Source organism: Rhea pennata, chromosome 18, assembly GCF_028389875.1.
Source record: "Rhea pennata isolate bPtePen1 chromosome 18, bPtePen1.pri, whole genome shotgun sequence".
In the NCBI taxonomy this organism is placed as follows: domain Eukaryota; kingdom Metazoa; phylum Chordata; class Aves; order Rheiformes; family Rheidae; genus Rhea; species Rhea pennata.
The window spans coordinates 6,084,635-6,107,296 of NC_084680.1; the positions used below are offsets into that span (position 1 = coordinate 6,084,635).

The 22,662-nt window shown below is 47.5% G+C and overlaps 1 protein-coding gene across 1 annotated transcript in view; it reads right to left on the reverse strand.

Moving 5' to 3' along the window:
• The window catches only part of ASTN2 (astrotactin 2), a 410,202-nt gene that overhangs the window by 51,968 nt on the left and 335,572 nt on the right, over nucleotides 1-22,662 (reverse strand). The window lies entirely within an intron of this gene.

Consider the following 22,662-nt stretch of genomic DNA (forward strand, 5'->3'; position numbering starts at 1 on the left):
CAGAAGGCAGATTTGAGGCTAGAACCCAGACCTCCAGTCCAGATCTCTAAGCACAAATGCCTGGCTTTCATCTCATGAAGACTATTAACTCCTTTTTATAACAGAGCAGAATTCAGGCACCGAGGAGATACCAAATAAGAACACAGTAGGACACTGGCACAGAAAGCAGTATCTTCTGCTATGATTTTTAGGTCATATTTCCTAGAAACTAAGACAAATCAATCTTCACATCCACAGGCAATAGAGAGTTGTCATTAACAGGATAGCTCTGATCGAAGCTGCCCCTCAGTGCAAGATCTGCCTGGGAATCATCTCACCAAAAGCCCAGTAGGGTGGGAATAATCGTTTGACTCCTACATGTCCTTGGTAAGCAAGTTATCTGGGCACGCTCAAAGTCCCCAAGATCACCGATCACTACAGAATGGTTAGCTGGAGACACGTCAACACCACCAACTGTGTAACATCCTACCACTTAGAGGACAAAAGACAGATTCCCCGAATGAGCAGAGGAGGATTAAGCCAAGTGGTAAATAGATTCCACAGATGTCCCAGGATCTGTGCTGATGAGGAAAGCCAGTGCCAGGTAGCCAACCCAGAGCTCATACAGCGATATTATCACTTCCCTCTTTTCTTCCAATCCATAAATAGAATCCAAGCATTGCTTGGGCCATGTTAGAAAGATAAGGAGAGTCTTTCCCATCCCTGCAAAGCCTGAAATAGAAACCCCACTACTCCCTATCCTAAGCATCAAGCGTAGGACGCTGACATTTAGCAGTAGGGAAAATTACCCAAACAATGAACCCTCTCTCTCTCTCTCTTCCTCTCCCCCTCCCCAGCTCCCTGGAAAATGTTCATGAAGTAAAGTAGTAAAGTAGAAAAAAAAAACCCAAACCAGCCCCAACAAACAAAACCCAACCCTCCAAAGGCTGTGGAAATAACATGTAGAGGAGCACAGTGAGTCAGTCTCTGCTAACTGCACAAGGATCACCAGTCCTGAAGGCAGAGATGATTCACCAAGGGATCAAGAACTAGAAGGGTGAAGAGACCAAAAAGAGGGTGGAGAAAGAAAGTTGTGTCCAAGGAAGGGAGGGAATAAGAAATTAAATGTTTCCGGATTGCATGCACCTTGCTATTTATCAAACACAATTCATTTGGAACTGATTCTGGATTATTCTCTTGATAATGGTAAATTATTCCCTCGTTTTTTTCTGCCACCTTTCTACCGGAGAATGGGGGCAAAGCTCCTGTAAGACCACAGCCAATACCCATACCTTGCTCCTTTCTCTCTTTCCCCCTCCATGAAATGCTCAGTGGAGCCTCGCCTCCCAGCCGCTTTCATCCCTCCTTTCCTGTACCCATTCCCTTTAGCTGTTGCAGCATTACATGATTCTGTTTTCCCCATAAAAGATGCCTTCAAGGAGATGAGAAAAGCAGGGTCTGCATAGGAGTACGGCACACTGTGGGGAGGCCCTTCTGGATGCCACAGGCACAGAAAGTATATTGTCACCATAGATGGACAAGAGGATGGGGGCTCCAGCTCCTGGAAAGAATTGTGCTTGCTAGAACGCTTTCCTTTCATTCCTCCGTTCATCCTTCTTTCTCAGCTGCTCCCCCCTTTTATCTAATAACCATAAAAATTCTAACACAAAAGCTTGCTCTGAAAAGAACTAAATACCAAAAAGAAAAAAAAAATTCTCCCTCTCAAGTTCACAATGAGAGCTGTAAAACTTCTTCAGCTTGGAAAATTCTCCCGGTCAGTTTTTCCTACTGTTTAATCCCCGCTTTGAGTTACACAGAATGAGTAAACACATTTTATAAGGTTCTAATTCATACCTAACCCATACAGTTTATAGCTTAACATAGTAAAATATACACACACACGCATATTTTACACACACACACACACACACACACATATATACATCTATATATGTATAAAATAGCCTTGATTGCACTCCTGCGAGCCTCACAGCAGCAGGTCTGATTGCTCCGACATGTGCTCTGCTATGAAAAGAAGCCTGGCGTGGTTAGGTGTGAGTTAGCTGGCCTGGGGAGTAGTTTCCGCTCCAGATTCCTGCAACCTCCTTTGTAATAAATAATTAGTCAGTCTCGTTAAGGGAGCGGCAGGAGAGTGGGAACATCCATCGCTCCATCCTTGGAGGGCTAAGGAACGCCACCACGTGGAGCCAAGGAACAGTTTTGCCTGCTTGCTGCCCAGCAAGCACCTAGAGCAAGGTCCCAGGAATGCAGACGGAGGCCAGGCTTGAGGTAGTGGGGCTGACGGAGAACAGCTACCACGGGGCAGCGGCAGGGCACCAGGCAAAGATGCCATCTCTCTGAAAGGCACTTTTCTGGGGCCGGTCATCAGAGAAAACTCGAAGGCAGGTAATCAATCTCAAACCGGCATATGAATGCCACTTAGTTTAGTTCTGGTGGAACTGTCTCCAGACTGTCTCCAGATAGCTAGGGATTAGGGTTGTGCGGCAAACATTTTGCCTATGCCGAGGATCTGCAGCAAGCTGCTCTAAGCGTGGTTAATCCGCTGCTGCTAAGCTGTTTCCTAAGCCTTTGTATGGTATCATCAAGCAAAGATGAGGCCGGCTGCTCTGTGTTGTGGATACCATTAAGGCAAAGGGCTAGCTGAAGCTCAGCCTTCCACCCCTGCTTTTGAGAACCTGTCACCACCTCGTTCCTCTATCTCCTCTATCTCCCTGGCAGCAGAGCTGATCAATTTGCCCTGTTAGATCTGGGCTGCATTTCTGTCCTCTCTGTTTTTTCAGCCTTTTAACCAGGTATATGTAGGGGAGATGGAGTCTTTTTTGACCACTAATTAGCAAAGTGAGCTAATTCTACACAGCAGAAAAAAATACACAGCATGATGCAGAAGGCTTGTAAACAACAGCAAACCCCCAAAGCTTACAGGGAGCTCTGTCTTACCATTTCTAAAGAAAGTCTATGAAGCAAGAGCTATTCTCAAGAGTGAATAACTGTGCCCATCAGACCAAAAATCTTCTCAACAACATTTGCAGCCTCTGCATAGTAGGAGCTTTTCAGTATTTCGATCTGAATGCCAATGGTTTGTAACTTGGTTGTAACCTGAAAGTGAGAGAACTTTATTACTATTGACTAAGGAATTGACCCTACTATTGCTCTTAAAGATGTGACTTCTCTTGAGCTATTGTATTTTGGGTTTTCCTGGTTGTTTCTTCCAGCAGCTTGCTACTGAACTAAACTAAGGGTTTTGTACTGTCCAATACTTCTGTCATGGAGAACATCGCTTACTGATTGGGGTATCATTTCTAGCACATCTCTGCAAGACCACATCAAGACATCATTTCCCCATAGGAAAGAGAAACAGAGTAACAGATAGAAGGAAAGATGGCATTAGAGACAGAGTCAAAGCTTTAGCAGCTCCACAGGTATGAGTGAGGATGAAGCAATTTGTGCCAGTTGAGAGCGTGGCTCTAAATCTTGCTCTGTGTGATTCAGCTTCCTTGAGCAGAAAGACAAGAGGGCAATGACAGCATCCAAAAAACACACCACTTGCTGGGTTTTGCGGCTGTCCAGCAAAGCCTTTTCACAGCATTTGCTTGACTTACAGAAGCTGCTGCCCTGAACGCCATGTATTCCACTGATGGGCTTTCCTCTCCCATACGGTATCCAACTAACCATTAGAGAAACCAGACAGTGACAATTAGCTCATTCTCAATTTCTGAATCATCTTCATACCTCCCATCACCTTGTTATTCCTCTTCCCTGCTTGTTTTCCCCAGCCCCAACCTCTCTTCCATCCAGAAAACCAAAGGAAAAAAACAGGAACAAATATAACTGCTACCAAAGGCCAGGGCCACCTGTAAGTACACACTGCAAACACCACAACTGCCTGGTCTTAATCTCATCATTTTGTCTTCCTGCCCTCCGACAGGACCTCTGTTTGCATTGTCAGTAGGCCAAATCCCAGCAGGCATGACTTTGTAATTTTCTGTTTTTTTTTTTTTTTTTTTTTTTTTTTTTTTTTTACTATAAACCAAATAAACCACTAGCCTGAAATACTGCAACTGAGAAAAACTATGGGAAATAGCATTCCTCAACCAGTCTAACTTCCTACGCCAAGGACAACTGGTGTGAACCTGCTGTGGTGCGGGCTTGGGAAGTGCTCAGAGGCTGCTGTGACCGAGGCAGCCTACCAAGACAGTTGGGCTTGAGAGGGATGGACCACAGCAAGACCAACCCTTGACCAAGGACACTGAGAGGCCTGCTAGTCCCCTTCTGGGAGGAGGTGACACCAGAAATGTAAGGGTGATACACAGGTTTTGCTGTTAACTGGCTTTATACAGAGTAAGGGAGAGAGACTCGCATTAACACAGTTTTGTTTGTTAATACTTTCAGTTCCAAAGAAAGAATTTCTGCTTGAGTTGAGTGTCCTATTCCTCTGCCTGCTTTACGTCTTCCAACAGCCTTGCACAAAATTCAGCTCCCGTGTCCCAGCCTCTGGCCAGGAGCAATCCATCCCCTCAGCCCATGCTCCCTCATGTCCTCCCTTTCCAGACCTGTTTCAGCCCTCGTTGGCTTCTGCAAGCAAGCCACTGCCAGGGGTCCAAGTCCCTCGGACAAAGGGCAGCCCTGAGGCAGGCTAACATGTCCATACAGGAGTTTGCCTCTGAAGAACATGCTCTGGGTCTCTGCTAACGCCTACGGCTGCCTGAACCAGGTCCTCAAGGGAGCTAGCATGATTACCACCCCTTCTTTATCCTTTTCCTTCTCCTTCTGACCTCTGTTCCTGCCAAAATCAAGGCCTTGATTTTTCAAGCGCAGAGACTGACTTGAAGGTTCAGGTTATTATTCTTGGAGCTTTTTCAGCTTTATGATCCCTCCAACGTTGTGGTAAACCCTCCCCAGGTCATCAAGGTGAAATCATCATCATCATAATTCAAGCCTAGTTCGGCCACTTCTGTGATAACTTGTCACTTGAAGGTAAAGACAAAAACCACCGTTAAAGGCTTGAAGTTGCTTCCAGCCACACAAAATGTGAGATGTGGGTTTCGGGCCTCATAATGCTATTTTCATTTCCTCCTCCTTAGAGAAAATAAAATTAATGTTTACTTCCTGAAAACCCTTGTCTGAGAAAGGGCAAAATTCTCCTCTGGGACCCAGGTGGCTGGAAAGCAAAGGCAGAGGTAAATATTTGCTGAATTTGTCAATGAGCTCTTATTCTATTTTGCTTATTAATATTTATTCAGACATAATGTGAGGGAAAACCTGCTAGGCCCACAGCAGTGTGGGAGATCCCCTGTCATTTTCCTCATGCCAGCTACGGACAGGGGCAGAGAAAGAATGTCAGGGAGTTCACCAGCAATTAAGAGAAAGTCACAGTTTTTTGTGTTGACTTAGAAGAAGACAGAATGACCTAAGAAAGTCAGTGCATCTATGGACCATGTGGTGGGGCAAAGAGATTGGATAGCTCAGTCTTCCTTGCTGACTTTCAAGGCATGGGTGTAGCTTCGAGAAAGAAAATGATCTCATTATAGATCTATCTATCTCCTTTTTCTTTTTTCCCCCCTTTTAAAAGAAGGAATCATTAATGACATAGCGACAAGCAGAATAAACTGCAGCTCCAGGTCTAGCAAATTGTGTGAGACAAACCTGATGTATTTCTTCAGCGAGACAGTTCCTTCCCTAGACAAAGAGAAGCGTGGTACATTCTAATTTATCTGGGTATCGAGAGGTACTAGCCATGACATGACATGGGTAATTATTAGGTAAGCTTGAGAAGATGAGAATTAGCACACGAATTATGTAGCAGGTAAAGAACTGAGTAATGAGCAAATGAAAACAGGCTATGCTGAAATGAGAGTGATGGGAACTGAGTTATAACTAGCATTCCTCAAAGATCAGTCTTGTAATCAATCTTATTTCCCACTGGAAATACACAACAATTTTAGCATTGATAGAGTGGAATGCCACATCAGCACATGACAGATCAGAGTATCAGCCAAGAGAAATTAAATGAACTTGAGGAGCAGAGTAATAGAAGTGGAATAAAGTTTAATACTTAAAAATGGAAATTAAATTAAAGTGGGACATTAAAATGCTTTTACCAGGAACCTCTCCGGATAGAAGAAAAGGAGAAGGAGAAATGCCTGCTGAGAAATGTTGCACTAGCTGATCACAGCTCAACTACATGCTGCCACTGGCTGAGAGCCTTAGGAATGGAAAGGAGAAGCTCAAGCGCATTTAGCAATGAAGAAGCTGCTACAATATACACCCAGTTGAAATGGAGAAGCATCAACTCCTTTGACAGCAGGAGGCTGAAGTGGGTGGCCCAGCACCTGTCTCCCGGGCAGAGACTCAGAGAAAGTCTCCAGTCTAACCTCCTATTCAACATGAGGCCAACTTCAAAGTCAGAGCAGGTTGCTCAGGCTTTGAAAAGCTCTGATGACTCTTCAAAGAGCGCTGCTTAGGTGGGGTTTAATGGCTGTGGAAAGAGAGTGCAGGCCTTGATGCCCACCATCTGCCCCAGGAACAGTCACCACTGCTGCCATTGCAGTGCTGGCATGAAGGACTGGCATCAAGGATGGTGCTGGTCTCTTTGAGGAGATGCTGAGCACACGTGCCCTCCTGATATGCTCCTTCCCGGCCCCATGGGGCCTTTCCTCCCTTACCATGCCTTGCAGAATCACAACTGAGCCTCCAAACGATCAGAATATATAATTACTAAATAATTACTGCCTGGTAGCAAAAGCCCCACTTCTGTGCCCCTGTGCGGAGAGGGGAAAAGCTTGGCTACATTTCCACAGGGCCTCCAAGCCCCAGCACTACTGGCTCCCCAAACCGGTGAGGAGGTGCATGTTACTGACCATGTCCCCTATTGCCCTCCACTGGTAAGACGGAGAATGTCACACTGCGGCGTCATGTCTGGGGCCAGCACATCTTAGAAGTGTCTCCTCTTTCAGCTTGGGGAGTCGTCGTCTGTGCTCTGGCAATAGGAGCAGCTGAACTTGAGCTCTGTTTTTGCTGTGACTGTGTCTCATGTAGCAACAGTTGCGGGACACAGGTTTGTTCCAACCACAGCCAGACAATTGGAAATAAAAACGATATTCATATATTAATTAACATCTGCTTACTTGTCTAATTACATGATACAATGTGCATGAGTGTTTTGTTCCCTTCATATTTTTATGCATTGAATGAAAACTAAACAAACGTTGCAAAAGCAACATTGCAAAAACACAAACACTACTCAAATTTATACTTATAACACTTACTGACACATCACTTTAATTGACATGTAAGGAAGGGCATGACTAAACCATGGTGATGAAGACAGTAGTGGCACGCAACTGTAATTTAACAGGCTGCCTGATCTAACCTGGCCTTTTTTCATAAACCTGCCTTCCCTTTACACATATTTTTTTTTTTTTGAAAAGGTAATAATTTGCTAAACTGAGCAGTTCAGGGCTTGATTTAGCAAATTATTACTTACCCATTTTCAAAAACCACTTTTAATGAAAACCGGCTCTAAAAATTTCAGCCAGAACGTAAAGCACCATCCCAAAGGAAACAAACTGATGTCACCCTGCGTGTGGAACATATTTTACAGTGTCTGATGTTTTCTTCCACACTTTGAGAAGAAAATAAAAAGGAACAGAAGGGGGAAGGAAAGTAAGATCGATTAAAAAATAGGCAATGCTCAGGCAGCCCGGCGTTAGCGCGTTACGCTGCATGGGCGCGCGCGCCTGTCCCCACGCAGCTGGCATGGGAGGGTGACAGGATTCCTCGCGGCCCTGCTGCCAGGGCAGTGACGCGGGAAGTGTGTATCTGCGCGAGTGTGTGGGTGGGAAAGGAAAAGACAAGTTGAAGGCTCGGTTTGGCACTTGCTTCCAGGTTACACTTGTTTTCTTTTTCAGAAAGGGGGCAGTAAAAGGGGAGGCACGGGGCAGAGGTGAGACTGCAGCACCTCTTCCCACCCCGCTGTATGTGATCCGAGGGAGACAGATGTCCAACCTGTGACACCCCAGTAAGAAACCCAAACAGGTTCTTCTATTATTAGTGACTTTCTCAAAAGGCTTCATTAAAACAAAACAAAACACCCTAGGCTCATAAACTCCTTTCCAAACCCAACAATAACAGTGGAAGAAGAGGAGTCTTTGGGCTTGCAGAGATGGAATTTTACAAGCTTTGTGAAAGTAGTTTTCTAAAAAGCAGGGCCCCCCGGCAGCTGCCCGCGGCAGTTCCTGTGCACCGCGGTACCAGGGCAGGAGCAGGAGGCTGCAGGGCCCCTGACTCCCAGCTGGCTGAGGGCACCGGAAACGTGATGCTGTTCGATGCAACTGCCACGGAGAGGGAACATAACGCGGCATTGCCTCGTGTTGGCCAACCCGAGCACCAGCGAGAAGCCCCTGCCAGCCCGTCGCTGACGTACAGGTACAACGCGGGTGCAAACATCTGACTTGGAGCTCATGCCCATGATGCCAGCACTAAAGAGTTAATACCACTATCTGGCTGCTGGTGCCAACCTCAGTAAAAGCTGGAGAGGACTTCTCTTATAGTCAAGCCCCCCATTTTTCCCTTTGGTTATCTCAGCTAAACAAGCCTTGACCTGGGGACAACCAGGTGGACTCCAGCCCCACTGGCTGATCTTTCGCTGCAGCATCTCTGTGAAGAGTCACTGTGAAGATGACAACCTAGGCAGGGTACCAACGTGAAGAGTAATTTTGTGGTTAGCACACAGGCTCTCGTAATTCAGTACGGACATTTCTACATCCCTTATTCCATCTGTGAACGAGGACAGACCCTTCCCCACTTCTCTGGGCTCAGTCTTTTCAAGCTCCGGTTCCCCATGCTCAGCTACCTGAGACAGTGGACTCTGTGAAAATACACACCCTAAGCACAACGTACATTGAGCTGGCCCAATATTTTCCATTAAAAGGCCCATATGTTCAGCTGTTATAACGCTGCCAAACTTTAACTGTTTGAGCTGAAATTTTCCACACCGGGTATCTGTCTCAGGCTGAATTTTTTTTGGAAAGTTTCAGATATAACAGTCCAGTCAATTCCAAGAAGGCAGCTTGGGAAAAATATAGTTTTTCCCTATGTTAAAAGAAATAATAATAATAAAAAAACCCACACCAAAACAAATACATGACTTTTGTTCAGAAGCCCCAGTGCCCCTGTTCTTCAGAGCATGGACTTGGCAGTTAGCAGACAGGGTGGTCACTGTGGTAATGATAAGATTTTGTCATCTCTGTAAAAATTCCATTCATATTGGCAACGTTGCAAGGCCCTGTCAATACTCAGTTTGCACACACTCCGCAGAGAGGTAGCCTGGCTTCTCCCGATTTCCCTGAGATGCTCCCGCCCCTCACAGCTCCTGCACTGGACCAGACCGTGTATACATCCCTCCCAAAGGGTGGGTGAGCATGCTCCAGCCAAAAGTCAACCCAACAGCTTTGCTGTTACTTACTCAAGGGCTGAAAAACACTGCTTAACGCTTCCCAACTGCTAGGTGCCTGTCGCAACTACAGGGGATAGGGAACTAATGCATTAATGACAAAGCGCTTCAGAAAGGGAACGTGTGAAAACAGCAGTCATCTACAGTCAAAACCTCCCCGCTCATCCCAGGTCTCCAGTTCCACTTGCCCTCCCACCTGCCTCGGCCTGCTGGCAGCCAGGTGCTCGCTCTCCAGGTCAGATGCTGTTTAGGCACCGAGAAGTTTTCCACCTCTCCAACAAGACCTGCAACCTCCTAGAAAGGCACAACAGATGAGCACCAGGGGAGACACAGGTAGGGACTTGAGGTGTAAGACAGTGAGGGAAAAAGAGTGAAAAGAAAAAAAAAAAGCTCTCTATAGGTCTGTAAAAGATGCTAAAGCCTTCCATTCAGTAAAGCTAGCCAGGTATCTCCAGTTTCATGTATGGGACTGCAGATGATGCTCTTCTGTGAGTTGAAGGGAGCACTGCAAGGCTACTACAGGTGAACATACAGAGCTATCTCATTTTATGGAAAAGTGCTTGAGAGAAAGGGCTTTGCACATCTAATGGAGTGCACCAGAAAAGCCAGTGCCTTCTGGGGAGAGGATTCAGCTCCTAGAAAGGAAAAATAGATAGAATAACAAAAATCCATTAATAGAGCAATATAGAAAGCAAAGTATGACCTATTCTGAATGAACAGGCCCTGTGCAGTCTTGGGTTTCCCTTCTGCTAACTTTTGAACTGCAAGTAGGACCAACAACCACACAGTGACATTTGCATCAGCTGGTAGCACAGCTGGTGTGGCACGCAAGGAGCAAGCAGCGTAGCAGTTAAGCTTCCAGATTGGGAATTAGGAGGCATTCAGTATTTGAACTTCTTGTAAAGTGTTTGGCAAATTACTTAGGCTAGGATTTATCTTCCCTTCAGCCCTCTTCAAACTATGCATCTAGTCAGGTTCTTTCTTTAGTCAACAGAAAGGTAAGGCTCTCTCCCAAGAGTGATTCCTCACACCCAAAGTTAATGAAGACAAGTGAGAGGAATTTTCTTTTGAAGAAACCTGTGGAGATCCACCAACTACTGCAGGAATCTAGAGACGTAGGTTTGACAGACGGTTAATGAGGACCTGCCCAAGCCAAAGTAGATAGCAAAACTGCCACCTAAACAGTCTCACATCCAGACTCCTCTACCATATACACCCTCTCAAGGAAGCACAACTGAAATGTGGACTCTGGCTGAGCTTCAGGGAGTGAAGAGTGTGTGATGCCAGCCCCATCCCCTACATGTTCATCCAAGTAGTCTTGACTGAATGGAGCAGAAGAGCAGCCAAGCACCACCAACTAGCACATATACTCTGGTCAGCTCCTCCTCAGAGCCGTGTGGATATTGGTACACCAGCTCCTGTATCTGCAGGCTAAAAGGCCGTCACTCGGGCCAGTGGGCATCAACTGGGCTGAAAAACACCAGCTTCTAGCCATAACTGAGCCAACTCTTAACTCCATGGCTGCACGCTTCTGCTCTTCATTTGTAAAATGGGAACAACAGTTTCCTGCCTCAGAGATGGCCAGTGAGAAAAAATTAAGACGTATATTTAGACATATATAAAGACACTATAAAGGAATGATGGAGCAACACCTCAGAGCAAAAGGTTAGGCCTTTATGTGCTTTAGTATCTTTCTTTTCTCTCTCAAAATCTTAACATCACCCAGCACTCAGTGGGATTTAAATCTCACTTCCTAAACTGGACTGGGACCCTTCGTAGTATGAGCTTGTACTACATCAATACCTGGCTCTGCGGTTACACAGATGACTTCAATTATTCTTTGATCTTTCACCAACATTAGGAAACATGCTAGGAGAAGGAATAGAAAGAAAGAAACTGCCCCACATGTCCTGGAGCTGCCTTCAGCTTTGCGGCACGAATAACGCCCACAAAAGAAGACAACTGTCATGTGAACCCCCCGTGTGAATGGCGCAACTGGTCACACGCCAGGCGCTTTGGGAAGGGGTGGTTGGAGCTGGCAGGACGGGCAGTTGTTGAAAGAAAACCACAGATGACTGACCTAGCACTTGAAAGATTCCATGCATACCTCCCAGATATGCCGGTGCGGTTACAAAATCTCTGCCTGGCACTCGGTGTGGCAGCATTTAGTTTAAAGAAAGGGAAAAAAACAACCCCCCCAGAACAACAGTGCATGGGACACACAGAGGGTTGCAAGTCCCGTGCTTTAATGAGACGCCGCAGGCATTGCCGCTGTGGAATCCAGGCTATGCTTGCGGTCCGTGGGGCGACTCTCGGAAGCCTTTGGTCACATTAAGCAATATTATATGATAATGCTGCAGCACTTTCAGGCTGAGGGAGAAGGAAAACAAAACAGATGACTCTGGATGGAAAGGGATTGCTGTAAACCTGGGAGGGAGAAGAACATTCCTTTGGATACTTTTTTTGGCTGGTTGTGTCTTTCCCTCCCTGCCTCCCACCTCTCTCCCTTCTCCCTCTCCTCCTCTTGTAGAATTGGTGACAGCAAGCTTTTACTAATATTTCCATATTAAATAGAAAGGAAGAGTGTGAAAGGCCATCCAGAGTGGTGGCAGCTAGACACTGGAATCTGCAACTGAAGGGTGGAGTTCAAGCACTGGAGAGGTGCCGGTTATTTATAGGGTATGAGAAAATACAAAAAATGTCTGGCCCCTTTAAGGCCCCTTAATCCAAACAACCAATGGAAAGAAAAAAAAAAGGAGAAGGAAAAAAAAAAAAAGAAACAAGAAAAGGCATCTCTGCACCAGATTGCAAAGTGTGAAGGAGACAGGGTGATGGCCTGGCAATCTCCTGCACCATCCCTCCAGCCAGATCTGCACCTGATGGCCCTCTCCACCGCTGTAGGGCAGCGCCATGCCTCTGGTTTGGGCAGCGGGATGCCCGGCATGGGGCCCAGGAGCCCCACACACTTCCCAGGCAGGCCTGAGATGCAGCTGCCTCAAGGGTGGGACGTGGCAGCTGTTTAAAGCATGATACAGCAGCTTTGGACGGGAAGCGGAGATGAACGGTGTGTTCAAGTGAAATCAAAAGGGAGAAGTTGAGTGTGTTGGGAATATGGGCTGGAAATTCACTTTCTTCAGTCAATATCCCTAGAACAATCTGGGATCTGCACACTCTGATCCAAGGGGGAGAGTACATGAGATGCATGCATTTACTGTCCTTGCTCTCATTTAGGGAGACAGAGGGATGGAGGGTCATCTTTAAGTCACCAAATACTCTTTCTCCTCTCCACAGGGCTACTACAGCCCCAGAAAGCTGGCTGAGGGCATCATGCTTCAGGGAGGATGTGGCCTGACCTGAAAGCCCGGAGCAATAAGAACAACCAGAGCCCCAGCAAATACGACCTGTGAGGAGATTTCGAAAGAAGTGTGGCTGCTTAGTCTAAAGAGAAGAGAAGACTGAAGGGAGACATTTTAATGGTCTTTAAATATGTAGTAAGCTATGGCAAAAGGGAAAGGAATAAGCTATTTTCCAAGTCCACTGGAGACAGGACAAGAAATAGGGGGATTGCACTGCAGTAGGGCAGCCTGGTAGGAAGGTAGAAAAACTCTGCTCATGGAAGGATGTTTTGACATCCTTTGCCAGGGACAGTATAAGCAGGATTACTCTTGCTCTAGGCCTGGGAGATGGTCCCCTTTCAGCCCTTTCCTTGTATTCATTTATCTTTACCCTAGCTGAGCAGCATCTTCCCTCTACAGTTTGTCCTTCGTGAAGAGGAGTGAGAGGGGCCTCAGTGCAAAGAGCTGCCGTGCAAAGCCACAGCAGTTCTGTGCTCTAAGTAAAACTCCTCTTTCTTTCTTTCCAAATGAAATGCCTGAGGTTATACCTATGGTTTTTAAGCACACAAGAGGGAACTGCAAAGAGGTCCTGGAAGACACTCAGCACTTGGGTGATTTAGCATACAGCGAACTAGATAAGTCATCAACTTCAATGAATATACACCTGGAACCAGAGAAAGTCAAGTAAAACAATTTTGCAAATAGAAAGGGGTTAGTAAAGAGATTCGAGAGCTTGGGTGGATGACAGTGACACTAAATCCTTAGGTCTTTTCTCAACCCCTGCTATTATTCCCTAGGATCCTGTTGAACCCCTGAACCTTCATTAATAGGTTTCATTCTCCTCTGCCAGTATCAAATAACAAATGTCAGATCTCGTATGGGAAACACTAACAACATAAAAATAAGATTTATACAGAAAGATGAAGTTCAAAAGAACAATTACAAAACCAGAAAGGTTTTATTTGTACTAATTCATACACAAATTAAATCAAGGTCAAACATTTCTGCTGTTCTAGACTAGGATCACTATCCCCAGTGACCTTCTCCCACCATCCATGGAATTCTGAATACTGGACACTGTCTTCAAATTAACGTGCTGGACTTGAGAAAAATGCTTCCCTGATGTAAAAATAACAAAAGGATGAATGTGCATTAGCTAATCCTAGCCTTAATTCAATTACTGCTAGCTCACACAAATGTATGCAAATATTCTATCTAGCTCATCCTTAATTTAAGAGGGGAACTCCAAAGTTCTAGATCTGTTCTCCACCTTCCAACTTCATGAGAAATTCGATAGTGTTATAATGTCAAAATCCTTAACTGCCAGTGGGTGATGCTGCTATGGTTTTTCTTGTAACCACAGAAACGCCTAAGGCATCTAAGATTTGGAAAAATGGAGGCATGGAGAGGTAAAAAGACTTGGCCACAGTAGGGAGAGGCAAATCCTCAAGTGACATAAATCATTACTGCTCTTCTGATGTCAGCACCCCAGGGAGTCTGGAACAGCATCAAGCAGAGAAACAAGGAAGAGGAGGGCTGAGCCTCTTCCTGCTTGCCACAATGTAATTCCAGGAAACTCGGACTTCAGCTCTCCTCCTGCTCTGGACTTCAGCCACTGGCTCATCCTGCTAGGAGAATCTGTCAGCACACCTCAACCCTCAAAAACTGGGGCTTTAGCCAAGGCCCTCAAAAGGGAGCAAAGGAAGGATGGGAGAGAGAATCCAAAAGTATCTTTCTGCTCTAAAGGTGAAGCCTTTGGAACAAGCTCTAGCCACATTCGCTTAGCCTGGGGATTGCCTGCCAATGTCTGCCTGATACGTGGAGTGAATGAAAATGTTACCCTCACGTGATGATGCTCTAGCACCTTTCAGCACCAACTGGTCTTTTCCTTTATCTCTTGTTGTTTTAAACACAGACTCTCACGAAAGCAACTTAACAGATCAAGCTGCGAAGCAGAGACAGAATAGAATTGTCTTTTTTTGGCTTCCAATACAAGAATGCAAAGCATTGTCTCTCTGGGAGGAGAATTAAGTATGGGCAAGTGTTTTGGCAAGAGAGTCACTGAGGAGAATGGAAGGCGAGGATGAGGCGGGGGAAGAGAGGAGGGGAGGGAGAGCTGGGGGTCAGATGGATGGTTTGGTCTTTTATAAATCTTGGATGGGGAAGAGGCACACAGATGGCTTTGTGTTTTAAAATGATTCTAATAAATCAACTCCATAATCATAATCAAAATGCCCTTGTCTCTCCTTTCCCCCTCTTCCATGTATCACAGCTGAGCAGCAAGGCTGGAGTATGTGTCTGGAGACAAAATAGCAAGCACTCAAGACAAAAAACAAACTGTAGCAAAAGAACGAGGAGAAGAGTGTGAGTGAGTGTGCAAACATGCACTCCTTCGTGTGCGCGCGTGATCACAGCTGGGCGTGAGAGCACGCACAAGCGCCTTATGCTCATCTGAGTGTGAATGAGTGACGTAAGCAGGGGACTGCGAGAGCAAGGGGATTTTGCAGCATGCAGGGGCGGACGATTTTCAGGGCAAGGGTGGGCATGTCCAAGCAGGAGCCTGGAATCATTTCTAAGTAGGAATGTGTACACATGCACAGGAAGAGGGTATGAGCGTGAGAGCAAACACACAACTTTCTGCAGACAGGAGCTTTCTTGATGGCGGGGAAAGGAATGGGAAAAGGCAAGGTCGCTCCCAGGCGGGAGCAGACGTGCTGGGGAGGAATGCTGCGTCCCCGTTCCAGGGCTTCGTCTTGGCTGTGAGGAAGGTGCAGCCTCTCCTCCTACAGCAGGAGACACTGGGCCTAGACCGCGGGGGGAGCAGAGGCTCTTGCTGTCCGGGTTTTCCGTTTGGAGCTCCACGTGGCATGAAATCCCATCGGTTTCCCTGCCAGAGGGAGCCAGGTGGAGAGAACAATAAAAAGCAGAAGGCGCGGGGCAGGGCGGGATGGTCCAGAGCGGATGCAGAGGATGGAATTAATCAGCTGTCCGGGAGGAATATTAGAGCTCTTCGGCTTGTCGTCAACGCCTTCTCCTCCTTCCCAAAGACAGACACAATGAGAGACCAAGGAACATTTCCTATTGTTACAGGGGATTTGTCCACAAGGTCCAGCCCCATGTGGAAGTCATTACAGGCTGGGAGTGGTAGGTATCTTGCACATAGCATGCAGCTAGATCGGATGGGGGAGGGCAACGGGAAAAAAAATGAGAGATCAGAGATGATGTGTCCCTGTCTAATTGATTTAGGCATCTCTAGGGAGAGTGTCACCATAGCAGCTAGGCTCCCAGTACCGGGATCACTGTGGGCTGAGGTACAAAATGTTTTGCTTAATATCACCCTTTGGACTGAGTCAAAGGCCTGAGTATTCCTGTAAGAAGCCATCAAGGGTAACTCAGCACCAACAAGAACATATCATGAATTTCACTGCTGCTACTGAACGAGGAAGTGAGGGGCAGTTACGTCAAGGCTTGCTTTTCCCTGCCTCCTACCCTCCCTAGACAGAAAACTAAAGAGTGGCTGCAAGAACAGCTGTAGGAACCACGAGGTAAAAAGCTGACCACTGCCCACCTGCAAGTCCTCTCACTCCAGGAGAACTTGGCCTTCTGGATTATCTGTGGATGAATATAATTATTCGTGGGTGAGAGCCCAAGACTGAATGATCATAGAAAGTCAACACCTCTATGGCCCTAGGGGAAGGTAGATCCTTTTGGACACGTTACTTCTAAGCTTAGCCATTTCATGCTAAAATCACACGTAAGGCAGCAGCATGTCCAGAAGTGGTGATGTCAATACCCCCAAGACAGCCAGCCTCATGCGCAGAGGAAAGGGACACTTCAGAAATCAATGGGAAAACAACATCCCCATTAGTTTTCTGTCTTTGCCATCTCTCCATCTCCTAACACAGGGTACTGAACAGGATCGAGTCGAACAGATGTTGCTCTAGGCAAAATGCAGTATAGTGTACAACAAAATCACCTTCCTCGGGCCTCCAAAATTCAGTCACAACTTCTCCTGCCCTAAAGGAGCAGAGAGAAGCATCAGGTCAGACATGGGGATGAGGGAAAAAAAATCGCATTAAGCCTAGTTTGGCCACATGGTCTGACAGAGGCCATGTAATGCATTTCAAAGAACTCAGAGTGCTGTGGAAGAAGGAAGGGAAGAATTGACTGCTAATAGGTAGCTCAGAGCTACCTGAGGAAGCAGAGCTTTTGCATGAAGTGTGCCCAAGGGACACCTTTGGGCTGCATTGTGAATGCCACCCACTACCGCCAGCATCTTTAACGCTGAGATTTTTCTCCCAGGGATCTCAAACAGTGCTAAGCTCTCTCGCTAAGACACGAGAGAACATATTATGCAGGGTAAGAGCAGACTCGAGGTTCCTAGGAAAAAGAGCTGCAACTTCTCTTCAGATGATATTTGGAGCAGTCACATATCTCCCTTAAACATTTGCCTCTTTTGAACAGGGCTCTCCAAAACCAAGCAGTACAGTCAACATACAAATGCACAAGCCGGGGAGCTGCAGTGACACCGAAGGTTGTCTAACGATACCCTAACCGGCTGCTAAAACCTCTTTTGCACTGGGAACTAAGCAGGGCTTCTCTGCCCTCCTGCCCTCTGGACGGCCTTCCCCCTCCACACCTAAGCCCACAACGCAACCAGATGTCTTGCCCACATCGAGCTCAGCACGCACAAATCAAGCCTAAGCACGGCAATATGATGTTTTGTTGATTTTTTTTGTTTTTTTTTTTTTAATAAAAAAAAGAATGTTATACTTGCATGGAAAATGAGCATGGGGAAGCTCAGCATGCGATTCATTGATCTCTCAGAAATTTCCTCTTAATCGTGCAGGGGTGTCCCTCCCCAGAGCAAGGCATTCAGGTTGGCACTTCTACCGCCAGCAACATTGCTGCGTGTTGCTGTAAATGAGATGAATGTTCTCCTCCATTTATGTCCTGTATAAGCTGATTTTTACCCACATTTATGCGTCACAGCACATAGCCCTGATTCTGCAAAAACTCCATGTGGACACAGCTTCGTGAATGCTTGAAATCTCCCCGACTTCAATGAGCCATTCATCTGCAGCTTGCTGAAGGGGTTGAAGCTGTATTTAGGTTTTATATATGTGGAAAAACTATTACATAGCAAGAGGGTTCAAACAGGAGTCCCCAGATCCATCAGATATTTGACTCATTTGGTACAAATGCTCTAAAATGGAAACAGAGGATGGGAAACATAATAAAAAGTAATAAAAATGCCTCTAAACATTTCAGGTTATTGAAGAAAACCCTTGCTGAAAGTTCTCTAACTTTGAAATCAGGAACACGTATTGTCAAAGTTAGACTTAAAAGTAGCTCGTATTTAATTTAAAATTGCATTGTTTCAATTACACCTAGAAAACATCCACAGCATATACATGTATAAAATGCATGATTACGCCATAAAATATATATTTATGTTATTTAAATTAAATTCAAAATTAAAATCATACTGAAGCTAAATGTACTTGTTTGCCATATGTCTTTGTAGGACAGGCTACGCCCCTTCCATAATACCGACGAATCCAAAAATAAAAGCTGGATGTTGAACTCACGTGGCCTTTTCCCTTCAAACCGTTCTTCTTTTAAATGTCGACTGGATTTTTAGGCCAGGTCTTTAGCACTACGCACGCGTTCCCTGCCGGGGCACCCAAGACAACACGACGACGGTACAAAAACGAAACCAGCCCGCGGCGGGGAACGGAGCCCGGCCGCGCCAAAGGCGGAGGCGCGCCGCGGGCTTCGGGCCGAGCACCTCCGCGCTGCCCGCTCTGCAGCTCGCCGAAAGGCGCCGCGGCGCTGCACCGCGCGCCCCGTCCTGCAAACGCTGCGCGGGTCCGGCTCCTCGCCGGCATCCCCCCTCTCCCCGCGCGCGCACGCACCGAGTTTTCCTCTCCTTTCCCTCTCGCTCTCTTTCGCTCTCCTGCCACAGCTGGTTAAAATTACGCTGGAATTTTGTTTTTCTGTCAAGTGAATTTGGACCTGGTAAATCCCTCCCAGCCATCGCAGTGGCCTCCCGACGCACATGGAGGCTGCATGTAACGCGGAGCATTTCAGAGAGGTGCTGCTGGAGCCACGCCGAGCACCTCGGCGCGCCGGGGCGGCCGAGCGCGGCTCCCGCGGCACCCGCCGAAGGAGGAGAGCCGCCACGGCACGGCAGCAGGAGCAGCTCACCTTGCGAGGATGCTACCAAAAAAACCCCCTAAACCTCAGACCAAAAAAAAAAAACTCCCCAAATCCCCCAAGCAAAACAAAACAAAACAAAAAAAATTCAAAACAAAAAACCCACAAAACTCCCAAAATGCAAAAAAGCAAAAAGCCCTCGAGCGAAGCAAGGACACAAACGCCGCTGGCTTGGAGACACCCCAGCACCTTGTCTAGAGAGGCGACCGCAGGGCAGGGCCGGCCGGAGGGCAGCCTTGCTCTCGCGGGGGTCGGGGCAGCGCCCGCCCCGGGCTGGCACGCAGGGCTCCCCCCACGCCCGCACGGCAGAGCGTGGACCCCGCCGCTGCCACTGCACGGCCCCCGAAAGACCAGCCTGCAATCAGGAGGAGAACCGGTTAGAAACGGTAGGTCAACATCAGTTTTCCAGCAAAAAAAAGAAGAAAAATTTTCCTGCTTGTTAAAAATAACAGGTTTCGGAAAAAGCATGCATTTCGATGAAATTTTGGTTTTGGAGGGGTGGGGGAAAGCAAGGCAATTGCTTTGATAGGGTTGAAACGGCTCTATTACAACACTGTTGGACTGGAACAACAAAATTTTTGTCTTGAAAATGACTTTTTTTTAAACACAAAATCACCATTCATTAAGTGTTATTTTAGGTCTTAAAAGATTGGTAACAGTGGGGGAAAAAACAAACCCTTATCACTTTTGCACTACAAAGCCTCTAAATTAACCCTAAATAAGTTTTATTTGGGAAGGGGGGAAAAAGATAGGGGACTATAAAGGAGAGATTTTATTTAACAGAATATTTCAAATGACTGTAGGAGGGAAAGAAGTGGAACGGTTTCCTTTTGTTCTAGTTAAATACATATATGCATATTATATATGTGTGTGTGCATACGCTTATGTGTATATGCACACACACACACACACATATATTTAGCCTTTCCCTTCTAATCGAACACCCAGTTCCCCTGCAGGTCTCATTAATACCTGTTGGTGACGGGCACTTACGGACGCAATCCCTATCCTGGACAATTTACAAGCTGAACAGAGCCAAGGGAAGGCGGATTCGGATCCGAGGGGCCAAGCGATTCGCTTAAACTCACACAACGGGTCGGCGGCAAATCTGCAACTAGAATCCAAGGTTTTCTCGGTTCCCCTTATTGCACTGCGCAGTAGGCCAAGTATCTGAAGGAAAAGCTATTTATAAGGTGATGACGGAAGAGCCAAAGAGCCATCTACATCATGCTGGGTCGGCCGCGAGCGCGGAAGAGCGGCGAGAGGCTGCGTGTGCACGCACGCGGGCGCCTGCGTGGGGCTGGCAAGCAGCAGTGAAATTACTGACAGGAAGCACAAAAAGAAGAAAAATCAAAATTGAATCTTGGTAATGGTCCATATTTGTCCTCCCCCCCCAACCCCCAATATAGTAATGGGAAGGGTAAACTAGCTTTGAGATATTTTCTTTCCTTACTCTAGTGTAAACTTCAGATAATATGAGAAGCTTATATACGTGTAATCTAGATTTATGGCTTTTTTTGTTTTGCAGCCCAAATAGCAGGTTGTTCCAGCAAATGAAGTCATGCTTTGGTCATAAACAGAAAGCATGCAAATCAAAAATGATTTAGATAATCTAAAACCTGAAACCTGACGGATGTGTTTCTATGTTTGTGTGCGTGTGTGTGAGTGCACACGCAGATACAGAAACAAAAACCTGCTCTTACATACCATGTTTACACAACATATCTGTATGTGCTCACGGAGTGTACTTACTGACTTCTGGTGTTTGAAAATATGCCAGTAAAAAGCCAAAATATCAGTAAACACACTAGACGTTGTCAGTGTTTTCTCTCTTTTCAGGTTGGTTTCCCTGGCGTACAAAGGTCAAGCCAAGATCCAACATAAATTATTACTGTTTATTTGACTTATAATAACAGATCCAAATAATAACCAACACATGCTAGATGTTTTATGCATGAACAGCTCCTATCCCAATGCACTGGCAATTTGAACAGCCCAGGCTTGCAAAAACCCGGAGGAAAGTGTCACTAGCCTGGTTTTGCAGTGAGCTGGGCAGACGAAACAACTCGCCCCCGAAGCGAGGCGAAAGCCTCGCCGCCTCTCCGAGGCGGAAAGCGAGGTGGGACCCGCTGCTGCCGCCGCGCCGGGACCCCAGACCGAGAGCGCTCCCGGCTCCGCACCCGCGCCCAAGCGCGAGCGAAGCCCCGGGGGGATTTTGGCGACGAAGCCTTCGCTTCCATCGGGGCGATGGGGAGCCGCCGGGCTGGGAGCCGCCGAAGCGGGCGCCGCGCGGCCGCAAGCCCCGCGGCCTCTGCGAGCGGCCCCGGCACGCGCCGAGCGCCGAGCCGGGAGCGCCCGCAGGAGCCCATCCGCGGCGTTTGCTGGCTACGTCCCCGACGCGTAAATCATGACATGCCGTTTCCACGGCCCTGCAGCCTATTAGGCTGCGGCCCGCGCCGCACATCGCAGCAGCGAACCTGCGTCCCCGAGTGACCCCCCCGGCACGGCCAAAGCAAACCAACGTGCTCTATTTGTTTTTTCGAGACCAGGCCAGGAACGATTCCCGTAAGGCTCAGCCTGGCTTAATGGAGCCGTGTCTGCGCTGTGCCTCTAAGCCTGCATTTGGCAAAGGGGCTGCAGCTGCTTTTGCGCCCGGCGCGGAGAGGATGCAGCGGTGTTTGCTTAAGGTAATTCAAAAGCAGTAGCAGAAGCGCGCGTGTTGGTGGGGGGAAAGAAGAGGGAGAAACGAGGATGAAGAGAGGGAGGTGAGGGGAAGGAGGGGCCGCTCCAAAGGGAACTCGGCTGCGCAGCCCGTTTCCCGAGAGGCCGGCGTGCTCGGCCCCGCGCCCCGCGCCGGGACCCTCCTGCGTCACCTGGCCCCTCCGGCCGCTTGCTCAATCCCGGCAGCAGCCTGGATGTTTTTCTTGGAGGAGGCCCCCGGCATCGCCGTCCCTCGGCCAAGGAGGGGCTGGGCGCGGGGGGGATGCTGCAGCCAGCGAGGCGGCACGGGCTGGGTCGGGACGTGTCTTGGGTCCCCGGAGGATTATCCCTTGGCCGGACAGGGATGGCCCAAACGGGCCCGGCGCGACTGAGCGCACGGTGCTGCACACTACCGACACGGGTCGAGGCTTTCCGATGGCCCCTTCTGCCATCTCTCGAGCTTGGGCTGCCCTGTCGCCTTCCAAAGGAACCCGCTCAGCACAACACACGCAACGAAACATTCAGAAAATCCCCCTAGGTGCTCCTTGGTGCAAACACGTCCCGTGATCACACCCTCCTTCCCTACCCCCGTCAGTCATTTCTTTCCAACCACTTCAAAGCGTGACTAAAGAAAACCTGCCGCTTGCATCAGCGAGGTGCTATGTCCCAGTGCACTGGTCTCCATAAGGAGACACAAGCACACCAAGCCCTACGACCCACCAGCGCTCGGAGTATTTCACATCAGCCCAAAGAGATGGAGTTACACTGGGCTAAGCAAACAAAATACGGGTGGTTTTAATCTTGATGCAGGACAGCAAAAGCTTGTGTGAGAGCTAGAAAAGCACCGTTGTTGAACGCAGATCTTCTACTTGGTGCTGAAATGCTTCCAGAGTAAAGAAATGCTTCCAGAAGATGAAGTAGAGCGACTGAATCTGTAAAATTTAGACCAGGAGCCAG